At 44.6% G+C, this 14,487-nt stretch overlaps 1 long non-coding RNA gene across 1 annotated transcript; it reads right to left on the reverse strand.

Moving 5' to 3' along the window:
- Positions 1-20: 20 nt before the first annotated feature.
- Positions 21-1,790, reverse strand: Gm31082. Its single transcript, XR_385546.3, has 3 exons — positions 1,230-1,790; positions 1,010-1,087; positions 21-924 (listed from the first exon to the last, which is right to left on the reverse strand). It is a non-coding gene; the product is annotated as a predicted gene, 31082 (long non-coding RNA).
- Between the last annotated feature and the right edge of the window lie 12,697 nt (positions 1,791-14,487).

A 14,487-nucleotide genomic window follows, 5' to 3' on the forward strand; every position in this document is an offset into this window, starting at 1 on the left:
GGCATTGTCACCACACCAGCTTTAGCTAGTTTTTTATTGCTGTGATAAGACAGTGTAATCAAGGCAATACAAAAAAGAACATGTTTAATCTGTTCTCTAATTTCAGAGGGTTTGAGTCCATGATGGCAGAGGAAAGGTGTGGTAGAAAGCTGAGAACTCAGGACTTGATTTGCAAGCAAAAGACTGAGACACTGGGAAAAGTGAAATTCTGTTAAAACCTCAGTGCCCAACCCAGTGGCACACATCCTCCAACAAGGCCACACCTCCCAGTCCTTTCTGAACAGTTCCATCAGCTGGATTCGAAGGATTCATTCCTATGAGCCTGTGTGGCTGTTCTCATTCAAACCAGCACACCTTTCACTATGAAATGGAAGAGGCCAGCAGGGTTCTGCAGATGTGTCCAGTGCAATCTGACAGAGATACCCTCCAACAGGGGACTCTGCTGAGTTAGGTCTCCCCCTTTGCCTCTGTCTCCTCCTGCTCAGCCCCTCTCTGTCTCTGTCCCTCAGGCCTCTCCCCATCAGTGCCCAGCTCCCCTCCCTCCTGAGCTCTGCACTGACACTGTCTCTTCCTGGGCCTCTAGTTTCTCTCAAGGTGCTCAGCAGCAGGCTGTGGATCAGCTGTGTGGTTTCCTGATGTGAACATTCCAATGGTGGCTGGAGAGATGGCTCAGAGCTGAGAGCACGTGTTCCTGTTGCAGAGGATCCAGGGTGAGTTCCATCAGCACGTGGCGGCTGTCAACCATCTGCAACTTCAGTTCCAATGGACCCAATGCTTGTGTACCTACATACTCATGTACAAAAAAATAATTCTAATAAAAAATTTAAACATATGATTTCAAAATCCTTTCTCCTACATATCTAGAGTAGAGGCTGATAGTGGGCTCTTTAGACAAATCTGTATCACCAGCCAGTGAAGCCAGCTCTGGAATAGAACAGAAATGTATGATTGAAATACACTGTATGAAGACAATTTGCAAAAGAGTCATAGAATTAAAAATACAACATACTGATCACAGCCTCATCCCAGGAAAAAGACACAGTGTGTGCTCATCTCTGCACTTGAGCTGATGTTAGTTTTTGATTCCCTATGAACAAGATAAACTCCAATCAGATGTTTAAATGCTAATTTGTAACAGACCATGACACCCCAATATCCAGAGCATTCCTGCAGAGAAAGGTGTCCCCTTTCCCATCTTTCCTCCCACTGCAGACCCTCCAGGGTCTCACCTGTTGAAGATGACAGGGAAGAATCACATTCTTGGGCAACAGCGCCGCCTGGTGGAAGAAACAAAGAGGACAGCGTCTGAGCCCACAGAGCTGAGGGTAAAGGGGATCCAGGCTGCTGAGCTGCCCCAGGGCCTCCTTCCTGTGTGCACTTCTCCAGGGCTTTCAGGTCTCAGGCTGCCCTGCTCTCATCAAACTTACATCCCAAAGAACTTTACGTGCTTTTCCACCCGTGGAAAGAAAACTCCCGGTAAGAGGGGAGGCAGGAGGCAGAGTCATGAGTGCTAAAAGGAGCTGCAAAGCCCCAAACAGAGCAGTTCCAGAAGTCGGACAGGGACCATGATGTTGGTTCTTTGATGCCAGCTACATGTGGGGCTAACTAAAACCTCAAAATGGAGGACACCATCTGTGAGGCGTTTTTGCTTAATTTGAAGTGGGAAGATCAATTTCTGACCCTTTTCTTTGAGGTAGGAAGACACACCTGTAATCCAGAATATTTGAGCAGGAGCCCCTCCCCCTTTGTAATCCAAAATATTTGAGCGGGAGCCCCTCCCCCTTTGTAATCCAAAATAATTGAGCGGGAGCCCCTCCCACTTTCTGATCTGGGCCACGCCTTCTGCTGGAAGCCTACATGAAGACATGGAAGAAGGAAAGGCTTGCTCTGTGTCTGCTTGCTCCTGCTCCTGTTATCTGTCGGAGATTCCTGCTTGTCCTCCCTTGCTCTGAATAATGACGGCAGACTTACATTTGTTTTTGAATGCCTATGCTTTATGCTAGGCCTGTTTCCAGCTATCTCATAATTCAGTTATCCCATTCATACTATTCTAAGTTCTGCCATGTGACTGGTCACCTCTCCTCAGTTTCACACATACCACTTTCTATGAGCCCGTGTGACAAATCCCCCATGCTTCTCTCTTCCCAGAGTTCCTCTAACTGACCAGAATTCTGCCTTCTACTCTCTTTGCTACAGGACATAGAGTTTTTATTTTACCACTCAGGGTGCTTTAGGTAGGCAAGGTAGGACAGAGACTCATCTTCACACAGTGTACCACAACATTACTTCAACAATATACCTCTTAGTCCTATAAACAGCTCTTTCTCTGACATCATCAACTTTATACAATAAGAACAAGTATCAAAACGTAATATTAGGGCTGGAGAGATGGCTCAGTGCTTAAGAGCACTAACTGCTCTTCCAAAGGTCCTGAATTCAATTCCAAGAAACCACATAGTGGCTCACAACCATCTCTAATGTGATTTGTTGCCCTCTTCTGGTGTGTCTGAAGACAAAACAAACAACAGTGTACTCAAATACCTAAAATAAATAAATTAATCTTTTAAAAAATAAACTTAATTTTAAAAAGTTAAGAATTTGAGTTATTAATTATTTATTAATTATTATTAATTCTTCATTTAATTCATTAAGAAAATTAATTATGAAAATTAAGAATTTTAACTAATTCCCTTTCTTTTTTTTTTTTTCAAGACAAGGTTTCTCTGTGCAGCCCTGGCTATCCAGGAACTCACTCTGTAGACCAGGCTGGCCTCAAACTCAGAAATCTGCCTGCCTCTGCCCCTGAGTGCTGGGATTGAAGGCGTGGGCCACCACTGCCTGGCTTAATTAATTCTTAATATAAAATATAAGAATTACATTCATAATGTCTGTTTCATTTGTATTTGTCAACCACTAAGAAATTATCTATGTTATAAATCCAAAGTCCTATCTATCTCATGAGTCCAAAGTTCTTTCCCTAATTCCTTTTCAATCATAACTTGAAATTATCCACCTATAAATATCTTCCTAGACCTAAATAGTTTTCTTGAATCCTAAACAACCTAAGCTTGCTGTGAGACTGTGACTATGCAGTCTTCCCCCAATCAGTGACCTGAGAAGGATAAATATTCCCTGAGAAAACAGCAAGTGCAGAGCAAGCAGCTTCCTTACAAAGCTACGGAAATGGCAGAGATCGCTGGCTGCCTGGACAGTCACCCAAGATTCTCCTGCAGTGCTGGGGCATCCATCTTTGCCTAGTGGCCCAGTATATGATGGACTTTTTTGTGAAGCAGGAACATTGAAGGAGTTCCCCAACTTGTCTTGGCAAAGCTCACCAGTCCACTTCCTCTGTGTTCTGCTTGTCCCCGGTTAGGACTGCATGCAGTCTGCAGTTGAAGTAAGGGCATATTTTTGGCTGGTGCCACAGTTGAAGTGAACTCCATATGGAGGTTCTTCTACGCCCATCATCTTCTTTGAAGCACAATGGAGGCACTGCCAGGAGCAGTTATATCTCACTGTTATGGAAAGCCTGGTGTTGGAAAACATTTTTGAATGCCATATCCTGTAGATGTCTGAGATTGTTGAAGACCACTTATGTATCTACAGTGTATCAGAATAGGCGAGTGTTGCTTGTTTCGAGCTACCCACTATCTCTTCAACTTTAGAAACATCTACAAGAGGCTAAAGAAAGCTTATTTCTGTAATTAACATCATTAGTTCCTAACATGTCCATAAGTTTGATTAACTGACTACCCACTTACATTTCTTAATTATCTTGAACTGTTTGCAATAGTTTCTTTCAAGGACTGGAACTTAACATTACATTTTAAAGTGAGTTGCATAGGTGCAATACCTTAACATTGAAACATGTGTATGGTAAGTTGTAGCAAATATAAGCTTAAATTTCTCTCAATGCACAAAAATCCAAATCAGTATAAAATATTTGAGACCAGTGGTTGATTCTCTTTACTCTGAAAGCAGATTCAACAACCTCCCCTCTTATCCTGTCGTTCCTTTATAATCCTGACATGGAATTTCTAGTCTTTGGAAAGTCAGTTATGTCAAATGATGGTTTGCTGGAGCACACAGGTGAAAGAATGCTTTGCTGAAGCAGACTTGTGAAAGGACCTGTGATGAAGGAGTATAACTGTGACCCCACACAGTCGGGGATGAGCAGTGAGCATGTGGTTTATTTTGCTCTGCCTTACTATTCTTCACTAACAGCAGGCATGTATTTGTTTGCCTTACATAGTTGTTGAGATCTACTTGTGGTAATGCCACCATTGAGAGAAACTCTCCAGAGAACTGCTCCTGAGGTTTCTGCAGCTCCTTGGTTGGTGAGCCTTGTGGTTTCTACAGTATTGATCTACAGTTGCTGGTTCAGGCATAGTGTCTGCCTGCTGAGAGGACTGGACTGCAGCTGCTGGTTCCTGTCTGGGGTCTGCTGGCCGAGAAGTCTGGACTGCAGCTGTTGATTGGTATTTGGTGTTTGCCACGGGACTGAACTGCTGACAGAGAAGATTGAGCTTGCCCCAAAGGAGCCATTGTAAACCAGGTCCACTTCCCCAATATCTTAATAGTTTTTCTTTTTTACTGCCTCTTCTGGGTGGTAGACAAAAGAAGAGGCTGAACATTTGTTAAAGTAGGTTTGAAAATATTTATGTCTACATAACCCTTTTTTCTTTTCAGCCCTTCTCCTGCTTCAATCCTAACATTGACAAACCTCCTACACCCTTGTCAAGTAGTGCTATTCCTTGATGAAGATGTCAATATATGAGCCTATGGCAGCCATTCATATCCCAGCACTTGGGAGGCAGAGGCAGACAGATTTCTGAGTTCAAGGCCATCCTGGTCTATAGAGTGAGTTCCGGGGCAGCCAGGGCTACACAAGGGAAACCCTGTCTCAAAAAGCAAACAAACAAAAATCTTTTTTAACAATGGGACAGGTCTGCTCCTGACAGTACCCCCATTCCACTTGACAGGAGATGATGAGCACTCAATAACCTCCTCATGGAGTCGCTTCAATGCTTCAGTTATGGCAAGCTAGCCACTGGGCAAAGAAAACGCCCTAACTTCATCTACAGACAAAATGCTGTCCAGAAAGGACAAATGGATGCAGGGAAGTTGACTGCCAAACTCTGCCAAGACAGGGTAAGCAAGTCCTTCATAATTCCTGCTTAACCAAGGGTCTGCCATGTATACTGGGTCAGAAGGCTAAAGATGGATGCTGCAACATTATAGAGACAATTCTGGGTGACTGTCTAGACAGCCTGCCTCTGTGTCATCCCTATAGTTTTGGAGGTTGTGTGTCTGTACTTCCTGTATACTCAGATAATATTTATTCCTTCTCAGGTCACTGATGTGGTTAAAGACTAAATAGTTACAGCCTCACAATTACGCCTAAGTTTGTTTAGACTTTAAGAAGATATTTTTAGTTCTACAATGTTTTTAGGATGGTAATAAAAGTGAGGATAAAAAATGATTTAGATACAAACCTCTAACTCACCAACATAGCATAGATAGTAGAATACTTTCTCCAAACTGTCAAATACTTATGGACTAGACATTATAATGTACACCATATCTGGTAATATTCACAATTTTTTTTGTTTTTTTTTGTATGTGGTGTACTATTATGAGAAAAAAGAGCCTTTTAATAGACAAAAAAAGATAAATGTAAGCATAATGATTTTGTACCTTCTGTGCAAAGTTTACCCTTGTGTTATTCAAATGCTGATTTCTCTGGCCTCATATTCATGTTTCAGTCTGGACAGGGCATTGCAATGCTTATACCAGGAATCTCCTGTGTCAAGTTTGTGTAAACAATCTTTACCATCTATTCTTTGCCTTGTCAATAAATGCTGATCATGCAATGGTTGGGCAGAAGAGAGAAAAAGGCCAACCAGAGGGAGGAAATGGGAGTGGGTAGGGGGTGAAATTGATGTGTGCACAAGGACAAGAGGGTCTGAGAAGAAACCACGAGAAGAGGCTTCTGAAGCCCAAAGAGCCACACCCAGAACAATATGCACCGGGCGTGGTGGTGCACGCCTTTAATCCCAGCACTCAGGACGCAGAGGCAGGTGGATTTCTGAGTTTGAGGCCAGCTTGGTCTACAAAGTGAGTTCCAGGACAGCCAGGGCTATACAGAGAAACCCTGTCTCTAAAAAAACAAAAACAAACAAACAAACAAACAAAGAACAATAAGCAATTATTGTGGGATGGAGCTGGGAGGCAGTCAGAGTGGCCTAGGGCTTATTCTAGATCATTTAAGTGCCCAGTTTGTGAGGTGCAGCTTGAAATAAATCTTGGTTTCTCTGTGTGGTTATTGGGGGCTAGCTAAGGTTAAATAAATACAGCCACCAGATTAATTCACTAATTACATTTATATTAACATTAATTCATTATATAGGGAACTAACATCAATGACCTGTGTGTGTGTGTGTGTGTGTGTGTTTGTGTGTATGTAAAAGTCCATTAGCTTCTACTACCCAAAAGCTAACAATGTCAGCAAATAGCATCCGAGGCCCGTGAGAGGTCTCCACCATTTTGCTATAGCCATTTCTATCTCAATGTATTTGAAAAGTGTCTTGATTTAAGGCTGTCTTTGTTCTGCTCCTACGAAAGCTTCATAAAACTGTTTTGGAAGAGGGAATTTGGGGTCACCTAAATTAGTGGTCATTCAAATTTGGCTCTACACTAAGCTATTGCCTATTCCCTCTTGAAGTGAGAGCTGTGTATTTTGCGTGGCACAAGCTAGCCAGGGTCTAGTCTCCCATGAGACTGTGGAAAGAAAACACATGGGTGAACCTGGAGTGACCTGTCCATCACCTTTGTCCTCTAAAAATGTTGAATCCCCTTTAGATCTGTCACCCATCACCCTCTAATGGATCATGGGGAAATGTTGCCAGGCTTCAAAGGGTTAACTGTGGGGCAAGTTGATACAAGGACTGAGGTCCTATGTGGCCTGTGATGGGAACAAAGTGGCATCTGTTGCTTAAGCCAGTGATTTCCCTAAGGAAACTGACCTCCTGCCAGGGTGAAAGCAGTGGCTCCCTCCTCAGTGCCAGGCCGGGTGGAGGGGATGGCTGGGCGAGTTTGCTCAGAAAGTTCTTCTGGGAAGTGTGGATTCCTGGACCAAGACTGCTTGGTGTGGTAACTGTTTCGTTTTGGTTGATACAGGGTCTCACTCTGTAACTTGGCTGGAACTCACTAGGATGACCTTAGCTAACAGAGACCTGCTTGCCTCTGCCTCCAGAGGGCTGAAATTAAAAGTGTGAGCCACCACCTCTAGCAGAAACTCTTTCTTAGCCAAACTACATGTTAGGTAGATGTAACTGGAGAAAAAGTGGGCAAGGCCCACCAACTATGCTTCCTCCTAAGGTATTTGTTTGTTTGTTATTAGCATCTATTTATTTATTTATGTATGTGAATACACTATTACTCTCTTCAGATACACTAGAAGAGGCCATGGATCCCATTACAGATGATTGAGGTTTTGTTTTTTTTTTTAATTTATTTATGTAATATATGTAAGTACACTGTAGCTGTCTTCAGACACTTCGTAAGAGGGCATCAGATCTCATTACCAGTTGTTGTGAGCCACCATGTGGTTGCTGGGATTTGAATTTAGGACCTTTGGAAGAGCAGTCAGTGTTCTTACCCACTGAGCCATCTTGCCAGCCCTGTTTTTGTTTTTAATACTGAGAATTTTCTTTCTGACACAGGGTTTCATGTACCTGGAACTCAGTGTGTGGCCAAGGATGACCGTGAACTTCTGATCCTCCTGCACCCACCTGTGGAGGGCTAGGATTACAGGCTGGAGCGCCATGTCGACTGTAGTGAGCCTTCTTCAGCCCCCCCCCCCCCCCCCGTTCTCTTCTCCTCCTTCACTTTCTCCACCACACTCTCTTAGCTTCTTCCCATCTCTGCCTCTTCCCCACCCCCTTTGCTGGGACACCTTCTCTGCTCCTCTTTCCACTTAGAAGCCTCTAGAACAGTTGGAGTGCTGCCCTCTGGGCTTCCATCCTGATGGAGCACAGCAGGCTTTTAGGAAGTCCAGGGGCAGGCTGGACCGGAACAGGCAGTGGGTTTGTTAGGTTGAGGTGCTAATGTGCACCCCGAGTCTGAGCAAAGTTGTTGAGTGGGTCAGTAGAGAACTAGTGTCAGGACATGGTCAGAGAATGGAGTCCTTTGAGGAGACTTCTGAGTGCTCATGAGAAAACTGTAAGAAAACAAGTTCTGTTTCTTCAAAACGTGGAGTTGTTCTTGGAATGTGTTTTGAAGCTCATCCCGGGCATAGTGGATAGGAGTGAGCTTACTTCAGATTATTCATTACAGCTGGCTATTGATATTTGCTTATACGCCTCTGTGGGAAAACACGTGTCTGCTGCATGTGGCCTCTCCTTGTGCTTGGACACTTTACCAGTGTGACTCTGCTTAACCCTCAGAGTATAAATTGTCTGATGCTCTGAATAAAGTTGGCTGTTGCAGGAGACTTTAGTCCACCTCATTTTAAAGCTCTATTCTCCCAGGTCTTGTTGCCTCTAGAGAGGTAAATAGATTAGGACTTGATTGAAGCGGTTGCCATGGAGATGTAGAGACAATTATCTCTTTATAATGACCTTGTTGGGAAAATGCCAGGGAATCTGATCTATACACCACCCAAGTCTAAAGAAGTGTTAAATTTCTCAGATAGAGGACAGGGGAGTGGAACATTGCCGAGGGACCAATTATTTGCTCATTTAAACTAAAAAATGAGGTTTCCTTTTCTGTTTCTTGAACTGTTCCATTGGTCCAGGAGTCTAGGGAAGAGGATGTTACCCTTGGAAATATAATGGCCATTCCAAGGTGACATGAAGAAGGTATAGCTTGATCTTGTACTAGATTTGGTCTCCATGACACTAACTCCTGATCTCACTCACTGCCACACACGCATTTGGTTCCTTGACTAAAGGAATGACTCCATGGCTCCTATAGGTTCCACTTAGGTGACCCATGATTGGCATGATGACCTCCAAGGCCCCTGAGAGAAGCACTGTGGTAAAGACTGCCTTGCCTTCCCCTCTTTTAGACAAAACTTCTTAGTTTATTTCCCAAAAAATACAATGTAAAGTGGGGGAGGGGGAGCTTATTCTGATTCACAGTGCAAGGTCATTGTGGGCCTCAAAGTCAAAGTGGCCGGTGCCTGAGACAGCTGGTCACATCACATGTGCAGTCAGGAAGCAAAGAGCCAATGCCCATAACTAGCTCACTTCTGCACTTTATACAGTCCAGGAACCCCTGCCAAGGAACGGTCCCATCACAGTTAAGATGGGCCTCCACATCAATTAACATAAAGATGATCCCTCTCAGACACTCTCAAAGGCTAACCTTTGAGACAGCCTCTCTCTATACAACCCTACTTCCCTGGTGCTTACTGTGTAGAACTGCCCTTGAACTCACAGAGATCCTCCTGCCTCTGCCTCCTGAGTGCCAGGATTAAGGGTGTGTGTCACCACAACCTGCTAGTACTCACAGTATCTGCCAAGAACCACCAATGCACTTGGTGATTCTAAAAATATTAACCATCACATAGCCTCACGCAGGCTGAGCTTGAACTTGCTGGTTAAGAACTCCTCGTCCTTCTCTGTCTACTTCCTAAGTGCTGGGATAATGGGCATTTGTCACCTCACCTATTCTCCTCATTTACAGGCCAGGACAGCACAGAGAGACCCAGAGGCTTGTGCGTGCAGACCCTGACCTGGTCCACCATTGCCTCTTCCTTCATCCTTCCCCATCTCTGCCTCCCAGGGAAGTCAAGCTGTCCTTTTTTATACTTTGATTCTCTCAGCCTGCGGAGTCATAATGCTACCTTGACAGAAGAGGAAGAGGATGTCGGGAGAAAATACCCTATTTGGGGTTGATAAAATGTTCCTCCTCTCAGCACTGAGGAAGGCCTGGTTGGCAGAGGTGGGAGACACTTAGCCTGTGAGACCTGGGGCAGGCCCACACATGCCTCCAAGGTAGGAAGCCATGTCTATGAAGTTCATAGTTACACAGAGGCAGGGAGTGAGAGGGAGAAACCCAAGAAGTATTGGAGTGAGAGAGGGAGCCAGGCAGCAATCCAGACAGAAGCCTGTGGGCGGGAGTGTTCATTCCCTGCTTGAAGGGGGCTTCCACCCATGTCTCACCAGGCTTCCCCCCATGTCTCACCAGGCTTCCTTCCTTCTCTACCTCAAATCTCCTTGGGCAAAGCCCACTGGGTTGCTCCACCTGTGCATCCTGGGGTCCAAATTAAGGGAATGTCACTGGGCATGGGTACACTCAAGAGGCAGAGCTCTGACAGTTCAGAGCTAAGCCTGGTCTATGTAGCGGATCCTAGGCAGCCAGGGTGACATAGTGCAACCCTATCTAAAAAACAAAAAGCCAGGCTTTGGCGCACGCCTTTAATCCCAGCACTCGGTGGGGGGCAGAGGCAGGAGGATTTCTGAGTTCGAAGCCAGCCTGGTCTACAAAGTGAGTTCCAGGACAGCCAGGGCTGTACAGAGAAACCCTGTCTCAAAAAACCAAAACCAAACCCAAAACAAAACAAAACAAGGGGCTGGAGAGATGGCTCAGCAGTTAAGAGCACTGACTGCTCTTCCAGAGGTCGTGAGTACAATTCCCTGCAACTGCAAAAGAGAAGGTAGCTCATGGCCATCTGTAATGGGATACAATGCCCTCTTCTAGTGTGTCTGAAGACAGTTACAAAGTACTCACAGAAAATAAATCTTTTTAAAAGAAGGTGGAGAGGGGTCCAGGATGGATGCTGCAGAATGGGGCTTCATGGAGGGGTGAGAGAGCATCTTGACCTCTGTGGGACCTTGGTGACACTTTGCTAGGTCATCTGCCATATTCATGGGGACTGTGGGTGGGCTGTAACTGACAGTACCAGGGAATCACACAGGAAAACCCAGGAGAGGCCATCCAGCCTGCAGCATCTTGAGGCCCTGGCACTGCCAAATGTAAGGAGGTAGGGATGCTGGGCAGGATGGGTGGGCAGTGGGAGGGAGAGGGGTTGATCGTTTTGCTGAAGGCCTGTCCAGGCAACCCTAGACTTGTCTGGGACTCCAGACTGAGGTCATAACTGGTTCTCACAGCCCCATTCCCTATCATTTCTGACACCAGCAGTGGTGAGAATCTTTCCCTTCAAGCTTCCTGGCTTTGTCCTCTCAGTGGCCAGACAGACTTTACCATGGAGACATTACCCTGCCCATTCCGCAGGCTAGCTGGATCTGCCATTGGGTTTGTGCAGAATAAGCATTGGACTCCTCCTGCCCTCCCAGAGGACCCCCCCATCCTCTCTCTTTGTGAGCGCCCGACTCGCCAGCAAGGAAGATGCCACAACATGATCCTTCTGCACACGTTTATTGGGAGAGCTTGATTGAAAGGCGAAAAGACCCTGAGCCCCAGAACTGGCGCTGCTTATATAGGCCTAGGAGAGGCATGTCTACACCCGATTGGTTATGCTTTCAGTACCTCATTTACATGTCCACACCCGATTGGTTATGCTTTCAGTACCTCATTTACACGCCCTGGGCCAGGCAGTGACTCGGCAAAAACTCTACTGCACATGTGCACATTGGTTGTTTACCCAAACTTATGGGTGGTGGCCAGCGGTAGCCAGACCACCTTGTAATGGCGTATGTGGCTTCCCAAATCTCCCCCTTTTTACTTTAATAAAATGATGTTGGACTAGGCCTGTGCAATTATGTCCATCTGCCATGGCTCCTGTATTAGGTCGTTCCTTTAGTGTCACAGCTTTACCCGTCATAGGGTAACCCTATCGCCACCAGGCCCCATGCCTTAGGTTGGTCTGTGCACGAGGAAAGTTGCCTGTCTCTGGATACCGCGCTGTGTGACAGTAACTGCTAAATGACCTAGGACGAACTCTACAAAAGAGGCCAGCCAAGTTTTAAGGGAATGAATTAGCGGGGAAATCATGATCACCCTACCGCGTGCAATGAGGAAACCTCAGCGATGTGCAAGGGCTGATCAATGATCGTTGAGTCTCTCTCATCCCAGTTCAATGGATCCATAAATCCGTGGGGTGCAAGAGCAGAGGACTCAGATGCCGACTAATTCTTGAGCATAGATAACCAAACTTCAGGGGAGGCGCCGTTTTCAATGGCTAAAAGTGCCTGAGTTATAGTCACCTTGTCACGTTTTTGTTGGGTTCTGAATTTGCAAACCAACCAAAGCATGAACACCAGTCCACAGCATATGGCAGCACCAAACAAAATCACTCCCACCCATTCCTTAAAGTAAGAAAATGCAGAGGTAAGCCAAGAGGTAAAGTCTCCAACGGTCACTGGTTCCACTCTGGTTCCATTAAGGTTCAGGATCTGTATCTGCAGCTTTGTCTGCAACCTTTCCAACTCCTGTGACCAGTTCCCCTTCAGATAATTCGATAAATCTGTACTTTTAATAAAAGAATTATTAATATACCTAATGGGAGTAATGCACACATGCGGGGTTGATGTCACACAACTCATTTGTATGACATCCATCATCTGTTCCATGTTATGTTGTAAAATATCCACTCTTTGATTCACTAACATTAACCCTGAGGCGATATGAGAATCCGCCCTTTGCAGGGTAAGCAATGCCTCAGACATTTTTTCTGCTATCTGACTTATGGTGTCAGCAGTATTAACTTGATTGGCCATAGCAATTCCTGCAGTAACCACTGACGCCGCGGACACCACAATGGCTGTAACAATGGCAGCTGTGATTCCAAAACCTCTCTTTTGCCGAACAAGACTCATTATTGGGAATTTTTCTGGATCTGCCTCAACAGGCACAGGGACAAAGGTTGGTAGATGTACCACTAAGGCTATGAAATTGGTTCCATTCCAGCATTGCATCAGAAAACAAGTGACATTTGTACAATCTAACCATTCTGTATTATTTTGAAATTCAGCCAATATAAAGAAAAATGGAGGATTAACACAAACTTCTACTAGAGAAGTAGTCATATTTCTGATAACTCTATTAGATGTCACATTATCTAAATGAACAGAGAGGTATTGGAAAGTGTGGCAGAAACATTCAATATCTCATGAAAGGTTCCAGTCAGCAATGCAAAGGCTGACAAACTGGTACTAGCACCTGCCTCATTACTTAAAATCCATTGGTAATATGGCCAAATATTTTCTTTCCCTGTAGCATCTCCTTTATCATTCATTACGACAAAATCTAATGGAGATGACAAAACAAAACCCTTTGCTATTTCTTTCCGAGGAAAAATGTTTTGACTGACAAGGTGAAAAAACTATAGGAAATGTAAGGTCCAGATGACACCAAGGCATGCTGCGTATAGCCGTAGCATTGCCAACAGGCCATCGTGATCTTTTGGGAATAGTCACATTTCCCTTTATCATAATAGTGGTGATGTTTATAGGTGAAGTTACATTATTTCCAACATCACCTGAGCCTGATTGTGCTCCTTGAACAACTTGCGTTAAAGCATTAAATAACACTCCAGAGCTCACTTTATTTTGGCTAATGGGATCTGCCCAATTAGAGATAATCTTTTTCTTTAAAAATATACAGGGTGTAAAAGGTTTATCCACGTTATGCACAAAGCATAGTGTATAATTTAAATGAAAACTCGTACTATTATACACCCGTGGCTCTTGAGGAGTTAGTCGTGCACAAGGCGCATCCAAAAAAACATTCAGTTGCAAAAAACAAAGGCAAGGTAGAAGAATTGGAATGTACCGGTAAGGGTACTGGCCATGATCTCACTATGGCCCACAAAGGTATACTTATCCCTGTCTCAATCATCAGGAGTAAGAATACAGGATCATCTTGATCTTTCACGGTCCTTGTCAGTCAAGTCGGAACCCAAAGTGGATTATCATCACCCTGCGGAAAAACACAAATAGCTCCCCTGGATCTGATTAATATGGGATCCGGGCCATACCATTTATTATCAAGGACATTTTTCCACTTGACCATTTCATTGGGCAGTTGAGGCCATTGTCCGTGTCTTTCGGCTGGTGATCTTCTAGCATCATCCAATTTTAAGAAATTAAGAGTAAATATTGTAAGGGATAGAGCCATCTTTGGCGTTATAGCTTCTATTCCCCCTTTTTGTTTTTGCAAGTATTGTTTCGAAGTACGATGGGCTCTTTCAATGATGCCTTGGCCCTGTGGATTATAGGGCAATCCACTAATATGTTTCACTTGCATTTGTTTGCAAAATTGACTAAATTTAGAAGAAGTATATGCAGGACCATTATCTGTCTTTAGCAGTAGGGGCTTGCCCCATGCAGCCCAAGCCTCTAAGCAGTGGGATATGACATGGACTGCCTTTTCCCCTGTCAAGGGAGAGGCATTTAGGACACCAGAACTGGTATCAATGGACACATGTATATATTGTAATTTACCAAAAGCTGGGATATGTGTGACGTCCATCTGCCAAACATCTAGGGGTCATAATCCTCGAGGATTAACGCCCACGGA

Source organism: Mus musculus, chromosome 17, assembly GCF_000001635.26.
Source record: "Mus musculus strain C57BL/6J chromosome 17, GRCm38.p6 C57BL/6J".
NCBI classification, from domain to species: domain Eukaryota; kingdom Metazoa; phylum Chordata; class Mammalia; order Rodentia; family Muridae; genus Mus; species Mus musculus.